This window comes from Arvicola amphibius, chromosome 6 (genome assembly GCF_903992535.2).
Source record: "Arvicola amphibius chromosome 6, mArvAmp1.2, whole genome shotgun sequence".
NCBI lineage: Eukaryota > Metazoa > Chordata > Mammalia > Rodentia > Cricetidae > Arvicola > Arvicola amphibius.
Window position 1 is genome coordinate 133,368,020 of NC_052052.2, and position 13,381 is coordinate 133,381,400.

Below are 13,381 nucleotides of genomic sequence, written 5' to 3' on the forward strand. Positions count from 1 at the left end.
TTTCCTCTTCTTCTGTCCAGAGAGATAGCTTCCTCAGCCTTGAGAGTTATCTTGTGCCTGGTGTGTAGCAGGCACTGTAGAGCAGTCACATTGGCAGCCCCTGGAAGAGAGCCATGCAAGGTCACTCATCATGATTAATTAGAGGAGAAAAAACAAGTATTTCTGTGTCAGTTTTGGTTGCTTAAAATAGGTTACTGTAATCAAGCTACCTTCTCATACCAATTCTAAGATCCTAAACTGGGAACCTTATAAACGTACCAGGTAGGTATGTTTTTGGTAAAGAGACCTTGAAGGTGCCCTACCCTAATCCATGTATTGTAAACAGAGTGTTTATAAAGTTTGCGCCTCCCACCAAGACTTAGGTAAATAGATCACTCCAGCAGCTGAGTGGCCCCACAAATATAACCACGTTTGGCCATAAAACAGATTTTGTCAGGCACAGTTGCAGTACACGTTAATCTTAGCACTTGAGAGGGAGAGGCAGACAGATCTCTGAGTTCTAGGACAGACTGGTCTTCATATTGAGTTCTGGGCCAGCCAGAGCTACACAGGGAGGTCCTTTTGCAAAAACAAAGAAAGAAAGAAAGAAAGAAGCAAATCCAGACAACTTGAGTTCCTACAGTGAAGGTTGCAAGGGTTATAGGTCATTGTGCCTCAGAATTTTGCACATTGCATCCTAAATGGTGGGTCCTGGTGAACAAGGTACGGTAAGTACCTTGGGTGAACTTGGCACCTCTCCTTGGACGGCCATCCTTCTTTCCACCCCACCAAGCTTCCTTTGATCATTCCTGGGAGTCTGAGGATTTCTTTGCATTTGAAGACAGGCCCTGTTGCTCGTAAAGATAATGAAGAATAAATAGCCTTACCTTGAATCACTGTGACCCCTTGTGGAGTGCCTGGGAAGTGCATCTCAGCCTCAGTTAAAAGATTTTTTTTTTCAGCCCCCAGGGCCAGTCTGGGGAATTAATACAAACCTTCATTTAATGTTGACACCCTTCCTCACCTTAACCCTGGGAGAGGAAATGGCCCAGAGCAGGAACATGGTAAGTTCATGTGTGTTTCACTCAGTGTGACCAGGTGATTCTGAACATTTATTTCTGTCTGGAGCTGGGGAACAACAATGACTACAGGGGACAGAGCAAAGCATTGCCACCTGTAGATGCCGAACTGGACTGGAGACACACCCATTTCCCGCTGGAGTTGGTGTGAGTCTCCCTTACTCTCTTTGTAGCCTCTTTGGCAGCTTTTTCACACCAGGAGGTAAATGGGGACATTATGATACTCTTTTCCCAGCAGGTACCCACTGGAGACCGGTTTCCATGGAGACCAAACCCAGAGGGACCTTTCTGAAGAGGCAGTTTGTCAAGCAAGGTGTGCAAATACTGAAAGAGGGAGGTGAGAAGGAGTTCCTTATGGTTTGTGTGATGAAAGGCAAACACACATGCGCAGAGGAAATGTGCAGGGAAGCACATTTAGTTCAAACAAAAACAAACAAACAAAGCAGCAAAACACTAGAATGTTGCTCCTTGGCACAGGCAAAAAGCTCTAGAAACCACAGGTCCACAGAGTACCCCGTGAGCATGAAGTGAGGGAAGCATTCAGGTGGCAGATTGTGATCTTGTCTGGGAGGTGCATCCCCTTGGGAATGAAGCATGCAGAGAGTAACACAGGGGCACAATGAAGGAAGCTATATACCCCAGCAGAAGGCAGGCCAGAAGGGGCCAATCTGTTTTTAACTCGACTGCTTTATTGTTCTAAAACAAACAGCAAGGAGAACGTGCTCTTTTTATGGATGATGGATGGAACTTGGTCTATAGTTCTGGTTCTCAACCTTGGTCAAAGGAGAAGTTTAAAATATGGGAGTCAGGAAAGAAAGCATATTGCAGGAGTGGTCAGCTAAGAGAAAGAGCCGGGAGAAGAAGACAGTGTTTTATAGCCTGGGCTAAACCAGCCCAGTCCCAGGTGAGTTTTGCCCTCTACTCCATTCTGAGGGACTGATGAACTTGAAATGGGTCCAGACAGCCTGAGCCCTGGGATGTTAAATTGTTCCTCTGACGATTCCATTGAGCTGCCAAGTTTTAGAGCCACTAAAGGACAGACCCCATCAAATCTTCCTCCTCTAGCTAGCACGAACACATGCACACAGACACACAGGCATACAGACATGTAGACACACACGGAGACAGACACGCATGCACATAAGCTACTGAGGATATCAGCTTTGCAGCAGATCGGATTACATGTAAACGCATGGGAGAGAGGTTTCAGAATACTCAATTCAGCAGGCGACCAAATATTTGTTTAGTATGCTAATGAAGGGGTGCTGTGGGCTGTAGGCCACAGTGGATTTAGGGAGAGATTTGGATTCTGTAGTTGTATGACCCTGACCCTGAACACAATCCACTCAGCAAGTGTAGCTCTGACTCGGAGCCAGTTTTAGTGAGCGATGGTCATGAAAATAGAACTTGGGTTTCAGTGTCTGCTCTGACATATCATGTGCCTTCTCCCCAGTCCCAGTGCCCCTGAGGTGGAGGCTGTCTCCACTGAGTGCTCTCCTTTCGCTTATGATTTTCTTTCAGACCCTATATTCAAAGTCAAGCACACGAGAGCAGGGAAAGATAACTTGTTCCATTTCCCGGCAGCAATGACCTTGTGCCTACAGGGGAGTAAGATGTATGCTCTGTGAAATGTGTGGGTCAAGGAATATTACTATGACATATAAAACTCCACTGGCTTTCCTGGGGACGAACAGCAGTTTGCTATACTTTCTGCCTGACTACTGTCCAATCAGCATTTTATTAAATCAATACAAGTGACAAATCTTTACAGGGTTGAGAGTATTATCCCACAACAAAGTGTATTGCTAGTAGTGGCACAATTACATAAACAGCATGCATGAGACTGACTACCATGTAACATTTTCAGGAGGACTGACTTCTGCCCAATAATGTTTCTATAATTTCTATTTATTCAAAAAGATGACCAGTCATAGCCAGATGGCTCATTCTTGTAAAGCTCCTGCCCTACAGTTTTGATAATCTGAATTCAATCCCTAGAACTCATGTTGGAAGGAGAGAACTGGTTCCTGAAAGTTGCCCTTTGACCTTTACTTGTGCACACATGCAGGCTTGCATTCATACATGTAACATATATACACATACATGTGCATGCACACAAACACAAAGTTGCAATAAATAAAAATTTAAAAGCTAACAAAGGTTATGATTTTATTGCCCTGCTGGTCTGAAATCAAATTTCCACCTCACGGATCTCTTTCCAGCACTCTTTCTTTTGAAGCCTAGACACGCTCAGTGCCTCCAGTCTCTCTTGCATCAGCTTCACAATTCTGCTACTGTTTCATTAATGAATAAAATTAATCATTAAAATGTATTCATTCTAGATTTGTAAGCCTTTGTGTCTTTTACTTCTCCAGCATTTTACCTGGCACTAGCTATATCCCCAAAGGAATTTCAGATGGCCTCCAGGCCTTGGTCACACTTAGAGCCTTTTGCCTTGGTTACTGTGGGCTGCATGTGGCCAAACTTTGCACATTCTTTCTGTAGTGAAGAAGGAGGGCAGTTCTTTGTTGAGAAAGAGAGAACTGGTCAAAGAGCTCCAGATTAGGAAAGGAAAGAACACAGAAATTATTCCTCAATAAAACAAAAGCTATTGATTGAGATGTCTGTCTACACCACAGATGACCTCCATCCCTTCCATGGAAGTTCCAGGTCCACATTTGCAAGGGGGACAGATGGTTGCTGTGTTTTTATTTACTCCTCTGTGTGTTGTCCCTGTATCCCAGAATCCAAGAGAATAGGCTTGTAAGCCCCTGGGCTACTCTACCTACTGCAGGGTATGAACAAACTCCCCCAGTAAAGATGTCCTGAAAATTAGGCCTAAGTTTTGAATTATAACATTTCAAACAAGTTAAATGCTTCCTTTATTATACAGAGAATGGCTTATTTAATACCTGTGGAAAAAAATGATTACATAGCTCTCTATTCTGAATGTGGGTTGGTTCTGTTTAGAAGCCTTCAAACATATCATTTAGGGAAAATATATTGCCTTTCTAAGGTGGATTCAGAGAGAAAAACAGTAACAAATTATATTTGAAATGGTATAATAAAAAATGAAAATGCTTTGTAAGCTAGGTGGTGTTATAGCTTCTGAAAGATGTTATTTATTGATAGAGGAATTACAGCCTAGATATTCCCAAGTCTACAGACAGAGGTGCTGACACCGTTCCTCTATAATCAAGCAAAACAACCCGAGTCCTCATCCCCCACGTGACTTTGGGAAATATAGTTTCCTCTTTAGATTTCTGAGAAATTTCAGAAAACATTTGTCACCTGCACACCCCCACAGTTGAGTTGCTCAAGGCCGCTTCTGGCTGTTTGCTGGTTTGTCTCTGGTGTTTTGGCTGCACACCTTTATTGCTGTTTTTCTGTGGTCCAGTTAATCCACCAATAAGATCATAGGCTTCTAGAAAAATGCTAAATAAACTAGGCACCAATTTAGTAAATCAAGGTTTGCTAAAACCAATGAAGGACACTGGAAAGGACATAAGACATGGTATTGGTCAAATACATGGGAGGAGGCCATAGGCTTTCCCCCTCTAGGGTCTGTGATCTCCAGTCACGGGTTTTTGACCAGGTTTATAGTACTGGGTGTGACATCTGTCCTGTGGAGCAGACTCATTCCCAATCAGACAGTGTTTGATTGCTCATAGGTTACATCTATGGACTTTCCATGCAGAAACTGAGGCCAACAATTGATAAATGGGATCTCATGAAATTTTGGAAGCTCTGTACAGCAAAGGAAATGGTGAGTGAAGAGTCGGCACATGGAATAGGAGAAAATCTCAGCCAGCTACATATGGTGCAGGGGATTAGGTCTAGAATATACAGTGAACTCAAACAGCTAAGCTTCGAGAAAACAAACAACTCAACTGAAAATGGACTATGGAACCGAACAAAAAGTTCTTGAAACAAGAACTATAAATGACTGTATATACATTTTAAAAATAAGCAGGTCAATATCTTTAGCTAGTAGGGAAATGCAGATTAAAGCTACTTTCAAATTCCATCTCGCTTCAAGAATGATCAAAATAGGAATCTAAATGACAACAAATTGGGGTGGGGTGTAAATGTCAGGGAAGGGGAACTCTTATAGTTGGTAGGAGCATAAACTAATACAGGAACTGTGGAAATCAGTCCAGTGATTTCTCAAAGAACTAGAAATAGAACTACCGTATGACCCAGCATTGGCATATAGCCAAAGGACTTTATGTCACCCTACAGAGATCTGTGTTCACTGCAGCTCAGTTCACAATAGTTGGGAAATGGAATCCACCAGCACATCTATCAACTGGTGAATGGATAATGAAAGCATAGTATAAACACACAATGGGATATTACTCAGCTGAAAAGAAAAATGAAATCGTGAAATCTGCAGGTAAGTGGATGGGAACTGGAAAAAATTATATGAGTGGGGTCACGATAGATCTGAACTTTCAATCTCACACCTGATTTGTGCCATGCTGGGGATGGAACTCAGGCAAGCACTCGACCATTGAAGCTATACCTCCTGCTCAAAAGCCAGCTTCTTTACTGTGTTGGACACCTCTTAACTGGATTTATATATTAACCATACATCTAATCACCTTACTGAATTTAGTTCTTAAATTCAATAGTTTGCAGGTTATTGGAATAATTTATGATTTAACATGTTGTTCTCAATTGAGGGTTTGCATGTTTTCTATACAAACTCTAGACCCTTTCTTTATTGTTATACTTCCTTTCAGTGACTGAGACAATTCAGCTGCAAGAAGAGACAATAACAGCCATGGCTGGTTCTGAACCCCATGGAGAACTTGGAGATTGAGTGTGAAATACTTGGCTAGCTCCAATTTTTTTTTTTTTTAAATCACACTGAGGAAGTACATTTTTAGTTCTAGCTTGCGGAGGGCTTTCTGTAGTGTGTGTGTGTGTGTGTGTGTGTGTGTAAATATGGGAGTATATGTTTGTGTGGGTATATTTGTGTGTGCAGAGACTAACGTGGATGTCTTTTCTTAGGAGCTGTCTACCTTTGTCCCTGGTCCCTGGGACTTGCCGATTAGTGCTGCTTTGTTGGCCAGTGAAGGCCGAGGATCAGCCTATCTCTACTCCTTGCACAAGGACTGCAAGCGTGTGTCACTGAGCCCAGCATTTTTCATGGGTGCTGGGTCTCACACTCATCCACATGCTTGTGCAGCAGGCGCTTTACCAACTGAGCCATTTCTTCAGCTCCTGCTAAGGTTTCTTTTCTTTTTAAATTATTAGTGGGTATAGAACATGCCATTTAAAACCTAATCGTTCTTATTCATCCTTCATTCTTTTAACAGGGTGAGTGATGTCCGCGGATTGATTTTTGAGTGCTAAACAAATCTTGGATTCCTTTGATAAGCCAGATGTATTAGTCACTTTTATGTTGTGACCAAACACCTGATGGAGACAGCATAGAGAGGAAGGGCTTGTTTTGGGTCACTGCCAAGATGTCTTCATTCATCAGGGCACAGAAGGCACTGGTAGGAGGGGCTGGTGACAGGAGTGTGTGGTGGAGTATTCTCCAATCAGAGCTGACCAAGAAGCAAAGACTTCAGCCCGGAATCAGGGGTGGGTATAACCTTCAAAGGCTGGCACCTGGTGACATTTCTACTATCCAGGTAAATTTTATCACCTGCTAAAGACTTCGTAGCCTTTAAAACATCACCACACACTGGGGGTCAAGTGCTCAAAACCCGAACCTGCGGAGGATACTCCACGTTTAAGCCATAGCACCACATTGATGAACTGGGGTCGTTAATGTTTAACTTTGGTATTTTGTATTTTAGCCTGGTAAAAATTGACCTATAATTGTACCTTCTTATACTGCCTTTGATAAGCTAAAGTATCAAGACCTCATAAAATACCTGGAGAGGGCTCCCTTACTCTTTATGTTCTAAGAGTCTGTATAAGATGGTTACATGCTTCTATAAACATTTGTAAGAATTTTCAGTGCTACATCTGAGACTAGAATTTTCTCTGTGCATTCAATTACTCTGACAGACATAGGATTATTGGAATACATTTGTGAGACATTCTTGATATTGTTTTTCAAGGAATTTGTCTAAGTTGACAAATGGTACAAAATGTTCTTAACAGCCTTTTATTATCTTTCAACGTGTATTGACTGATGGCATCAGCAGCTGGGGTTCCCCTTTTCCCAGCTATTCTCTTTGATGAATTTTCTAGGGTGTTACCAGTTTTCTCCTTCTTTTTGAGGAGCCCGCTTTGACTTGGTGGCTTTTCCTCTGCTCACCTGCTTTCTGTCTCACTGCTTCCATGCTAAGTTGTCTTGCTTCCTCTCTTGGATTTAATTTGTTTCTAGCTTGCTGTTTATTTCCCCTGGCTTCTAGATCTGGATATGCCTCCTAGTTTTTTTGTGACAGACAATATGTGCTGCCTTGCCGAGTGACCATAAGGATCGTCTCTGACCGCCTCTAGCTGCCGTCTTCATCAGGACCCACCTTGGTTTCATGTTCTTGGAGAAAGCTCCTGGCCAATGTCTGAGTAAAGCAGTGGTAACAGTCACACACTCCTTCCAGGGGAGCTCCCAGTCTGGAGGAGATGCTGGGGCGAAGGACTTTGCTTCCAAATGCATTCCAAGTGCAGGGCTTTTCTAAAGTGTGGCCTTTTGCTCTGTGGTGAGGCTGGGAATCTGATCTTTAGCAACACATGTGTGCATACACACACACACACACACACACACAAACATACAGAGAGAGAGAGAGAGAGAGAGAGAGAGAGGCTGTGTTTATATCCATGCATTATTACAAGCTAATAAGGCAAAGATGAAAATAATTTTAAAAAGTTAGGAGATAGGGTTTCTAATCCAGGCTTTGCCATAGTGTGCAGTAAAGCCTGAACATGGAGCCTGGGATTTGATGGCACTGACCTAATATGAGTGACTGATCCCTTCCTTTCATAGCTTAGTATTTCACAGAGCAAGACAGAAAGGTAACAGTTGCCCATGTTAGGATACACTTCCCCTTCCCTCTGCTGCCAAAGTTAGAACCAGGGTTAAACTGCAACAGGGGCTACTCAGTAATGCCTGGGCCTTCTAAGGGAGGAAGTGTCCTTAGCTGCTCAGCAGTCAGATGGGTTCTGAGCACAACCAATAACAAAAGGGACCCATAACATCATCCAGGGAAGTCTGTTCCTTAGGATAAGCTGGGGTCCAGGCAGTGCACGCAAGAAACGAGACAATGGCTGCCAGGTTGTCTCCTGGCTCAGAAACATCTTATCTGAGAAAGCCTGAAATGCTTGCTTCCCTGGTAGATGGCAGAACAAGGGGTAACCGTTTGAGGAAGTGTGTGTGCCAAGTCACCCAGCCCACCAGATTACAGACCATAAGACAGAAACACACCATATATCAAAGCCATCTCCGGCGAGCCTGTGAGAGGAGACCCAGGGGACAGGACCAGGGTGGCTGCCTTCTGTGGGCTAGAACTGAAGGCCAGGAACAGCAATTGGGATAGTTTGGAACCATACCCACCAGCCAGGACAGACTGGCTACCCAGAAGCCTGTTTTTGGGTTTTTTTTTTTTTTGTTTTGTTTTGTTTTTCTCAAGGATGTGTGTGTGTGTGCCTATTCAGAGCATTTTCTGATTCTATTTAATTTTAAGACTTGAATTTTCTATTAATTTTCCTGATGTTATTGCATACGAAATTGATTTTCATTTTGTATAGTTTTTTGGGGGGGAGGTAAAGAAGTACAACTGTTTTTTGCGTGTTTATTTTGTATCTAGAATTTTTGTTGAATTTGTTGCACACTCTAACATTTGTTTATGAAGTTTTCAGGGTTTTCTACAAGCTGTATCATGTCACCAAAAGTAGCAATAATTTAGCAAATTCTTTTTTCTTGGTTTAAATGCCATTTATTTCCTTTCCTTGGTAGACTCCTTCAGTACTGAGTTGAACAGAAGTGGGGAAAGCGGACATTCTTGTCTTGGTTCTGATCCTAGAAGGAATGCTTCAATGGTCTCCATGAGTAGGACGCTGGCTGTGGCTTTACCAGTTATGCGCCAGATTTTCTGGGTAGCATTTATCTTCTTATTGTATTTCGTTGAACTTAGAAATACTTGATTATATTTGTTCCTTTCTAACTAAATAAGAACCTTAGAATTTCATTAGTTTTATTAACTTCGGTCTCACCTGATAGATTATATTTCTCCAGCACATCAGCCTCCCTCACCCACAGACGAATTACAAAGGCCTACAGGAACCATATGGTCGGACTCATTCACAACAAAGCAGAGTTTCTCTGACACTGTTTTCTATGTTAGCCAGGTCTGCACGGCCGTGACTAAGTTCCTGACAGGAACAGCATAAGGAAGGGATCATGTATTTCAGCTCACCATTTCAGAAGGCTCAGATCGTAGTTGCTTGATTCTGTGTACTTGAAGCAAAACATCATGGGTCAATAGTACGTGGCAGAGGAGAGCGGTTCTCATCCCAGCAGCCCAGTGAGAAAGGTACGCCAGTGTTTGTCTGTTGTAAAAAAACAGCACAACACAACACACACACACACACACACACACACACAACAAACAACAAAACTCTAGAATGCCTGCTTTGTACCCTGACCCCACCAATTAGGAAGGTTTGTCCAGACAATAAACCTGTTGGGAAAGGCAGCAAAATAGCTGGCAATGGTGGACGTAAAGGTGACATGCCTGCAAGTCCAGCACTGTGCTTGAGAGGATTGTAGAGCAAGAACTCGTTTAAAACAAACCCCCACGTAATGAGAGTAAATTAAAGGAGTCAGAATGTGTCCAGTTTTCTTATGTTTTGCTCTTTCTGAACCTCTCATTTTTAATCTGCAGGTATCCCGTGAGGTCCCTGCTGATCTTGTGTCTCCCCCTGCTGGTCACTCTCGAGTACTACGCATTGAAGCGGACCCACTGTTAAATTTCCTTTTGAGAGTTTGCCTGTTATATAGACACGAAGTCCAACTTGTGTATGAATTTTCAAGTAATTGTCTTAGCTTCTCTTCTAGTAACCCTAAGGCTGAGACAAGCGGTTTCTCTGTTGGTTCCACTCTGCTCGTTGGGGAGCTTTACTGTAGATAAGGGCGTTTGGAGTCCTCTCGGTTTACAGAAATCGCATTACTGTTCTTCGGTGCATTAGGCAGCGTTCCCTAGCGGAACTGAAGTGGTAGGACGTATATGAATAGAAGGAATTTTATGAGGCCGAGTCACACAATAGGGGCTGGATAGTCCAAAACCAACAATCTGCATGCCAAAGACTCTGAGAACCAAGTAGCTGCTTGTGGCTGCTTTGGCACTCCCAAAATGGTGCTGAAAGCCCAGATGGTTCCCGGAGAGCTGCTAGCTAGCCTTCAGCTCACCCTGGAAGAGGAAAGAAGCGGCAGCCCTACACTAGTGGGGGCTGGCGGCGGTAGCAACAGCAGTGGCAAGAACAGCTGAGGTAAGAGGAGGAAGAGAGGAGGCGGTTCTGGGTTTTCTTCCCTTCTCTGTATCAAAACACTACCTTCTGATAGGGGCCTCCCAAGGTGGAGAGGGGCTTTCATCCTTCTGGATACTCCTGCCCAGAGGTGTGTCTCTTATTTGATCCCAGATCCCATCAAGCTGATCACGTTTAGCCATCATACCCACCTTGAGTATGACCTTGGTTCTACTCTCTTTTTTCTGCCCTTCCCACAGATGTTGACAATGAAGCTCATGTCTCCAAATGTGGTAGAACTCTCCAGGTCAGGGTGAGCTTTGGCACTCCCAAAGTTTCATGCAGTCTCATTTTGCTGTGAGGATTGGCATATACTTGACTTTTACACAATTAATTTACAGAATCACATGTTAAAACATTTCTTATCCAAATTAGGGTCTTTTCTATCAGCAAAAGAGTTAGGATATTCAATCCATCATACTGCAGGGGAAAAGCCTACCGTATTTGATTTTCTTTTTTCCCCTAAGATCTATTTATTTTTACTTTATGTATAGGACTGTTTTGCCTGCTTGTATATAAGTGTGCCAGGTACACGCCTGGTGTCCATGGAGGCCAGAAGAGGGCATCAGATCCCCTGGAACTGTAGTTATAGACAATGTGAACCATGCAGGTTCTGAGAATGGAACCCAGGACTTTTAGAAGAGCAGCCAGTGCTCTGAAGAGCTGAGCCATATCTCCAGCCCCCTATGTGATTTCCTTATGGAAGCTCTTACCTTTTTAGCCTATACTTCTGAGCTCAGTGTGATGAAGTATTAACTATTACTACCACTGGAATTATTACCTGCTTCCCCCCACAAATAGCTTAAGCTTTTTATTTTCAATTTACTGTCAGTTTCTTTCCTTCCTCTTAACCCTACTATATGAAACAGATTGTTGAAAAAATGAGCCTCTAAAAAGCTGTGCCACTGGCCTGGTGTGATTAATTGCCATGAACATTGTTTTTGTCTGTTTGTTTGATCTGTTTTGTTGATTGTATAATCACCCCCAGGTTCTTCTGGGTTGAGATTTAGAAGAGGGAACTTGGAGATCAACGGTAATTCATTGCCTTAGTTCCACATAGAGTAAAAAGAGGAAGCCACTGCTCACTTAGCCAGAAACATTTAAGAGAGATATTGTCTTTCAAGAAAAAACTGGGAGTGTGGGAGTTAGGAAGGCAACCTGGATGCTGAAGAAAGTTTTCTCCAACAAGATTAACATAGTTCTTGATGTGGGAGTCCCCTCTGTGTGCTGTCATTACCATTAATGAATAAAGAAACTGTCTCTGGCCACAAAGCCATGGTGTCTCTCTGGCTCCACCCTTCTTTCTCCCAGCATTCAGTGCTGTCTAATGACAGCACACAGAGGGAACTCCCACATCAAGTTCTGGGACATAATTAGTCAGTGTGGAGAAAATAGCTTTCCTCTGCATCTATTGACGATTAGTCTGGAGTCAGGCTCTGGAGAATAGCTTGGGAAGATCCATATGCATATACCTGTGCACACTCTCCAACACACAGACACACACACAGACCCTAGTCAGATACATGATAATGCTCATGCAGCTGGGGCAATATGGTTCTGAGTCATTCACACAGACACACACACACCCTAGTCACAGATACATGATGATGCTCATGCAGCTGGGGCAATATTTCTGAGTCATTGCATCTGTTTCTCGTTTTGTCTTTCAAATACTGCCTCCCCCCCCCAAAAAAAAGCTAAGACAGTGACAACATTGGATGTATTTCTTCTCTTCTTTTACACTTAATAAACACACACCAGCTTGTATAAATGGTTGCATTAAACCCTGCTTTCCTCCTCCACCTAGAACTCTATAGGAATCTGTATTTCTGTTTCTACAGAGCTTTAATCCCAGCCAGGTAGTCTTCATGTGGGTGGCTCACACTTTCCGTAGTATCTTTAACCAATGAAACTGTCCCATTCCTTTTGGCAATTGAGTCACTGTTCCCTCTCTCGGTACTGCAAATATATTAAAGATCACTTTCAAATGTGAGTGAACTCTTCGGGTCATTCAAGTTCAGGCATTGGTCCTTTATCTCAGCCTTCTCCGTGGCGACACGTCCCCCTTTCCAGCTGCCACTTTCACCTTAGACACGACAAACTTCCCGAAAGATTTCTCTCCACCTAGTTCATCCCGAGAGCATGTCCAGAAAATACAACTTCCCCATCTCCTTCTGTTTCCGGAGCTCTCCTAGCCCCCTGTAGTGTACATGATACACTAGTACCTGCTGTACCAACTGCTGCCTCCTCATGATGCTGAATCATTCTATAATAAACATACAGTCTAGCCAAGCACTAAAACAAGACCTCTGAGCACTAGCAATGGGCCAGCTCAAATAAAGATATTCTGTAAGTGAAAAATACACACAGACTTCATATCATATAAAATTAGGCAAGCCATCTCACCATTAGTGTTCATATGGAGTACATGCTGGGTTGATAACGTTTGGATATATTCAATGAGATACCTTATTAAAATTTATTGCACTTGATTTTTTTTCTAATTTGACTATTAGGACATTTAAACTTTTGAATTTGGCTTGCATTTGTAACCGGTGTGGTGTTTCTGTTGGACAGGCTGATTCAGAAGTTAAAGCTGGAGGGTCATATTGTGGTTTAGCCTTAAAGGAGGAAGAGGGTCACGTGCTCCAGCCCACACACTAGCTTGTCCTCTCAGGAAAGTCTCTTATCTCCCTGATTTCTTATTAGACCTCCAGAATCCTGCAGAGAGAGAAAAGTCATGCTCTCTCAACATTCATTCAACATGCCATGGTGCATGAGAGAATATACATGGAACACATGTACACAGAGAATGAACCCGGTTGGTTGATATGTTG

At 43.0% G+C, this 13,381-nt stretch overlaps 2 long non-coding RNA genes across 3 annotated transcripts; both read left to right on the forward strand.

The window, feature by feature from the left end:
* Positions 1 to 1,032: 1,032 nt before the first annotated feature.
* Positions 1,033 to 6,462, forward strand: LOC119817962. Of its 2 annotated transcripts, none has more exons than XR_005285976.1 (6): positions 1,033 to 1,395; positions 1,768 to 1,962; positions 4,730 to 4,824; positions 5,301 to 5,454; positions 6,075 to 6,295; positions 6,383 to 6,462. It is a non-coding gene; the product is annotated as an uncharacterized LOC119817962 (long non-coding RNA). The 2 variants fall into 2 exon arrangements; XR_005285977.1 differs by having other exon boundaries at positions 1,033 to 1,371.
* A 1,005-nt stretch (positions 6,463 to 7,467) lies between these two features.
* LOC119817582 lies at positions 7,468 to 11,563 on the forward strand. Its single transcript, XR_005285918.1, has 3 exons — positions 7,468 to 9,116; positions 9,365 to 9,553; positions 9,905 to 11,563. It is a non-coding gene; the product is annotated as an uncharacterized LOC119817582 (long non-coding RNA).
* The last annotated feature ends 1,818 nt before the right edge of the window (positions 11,564 to 13,381 follow it).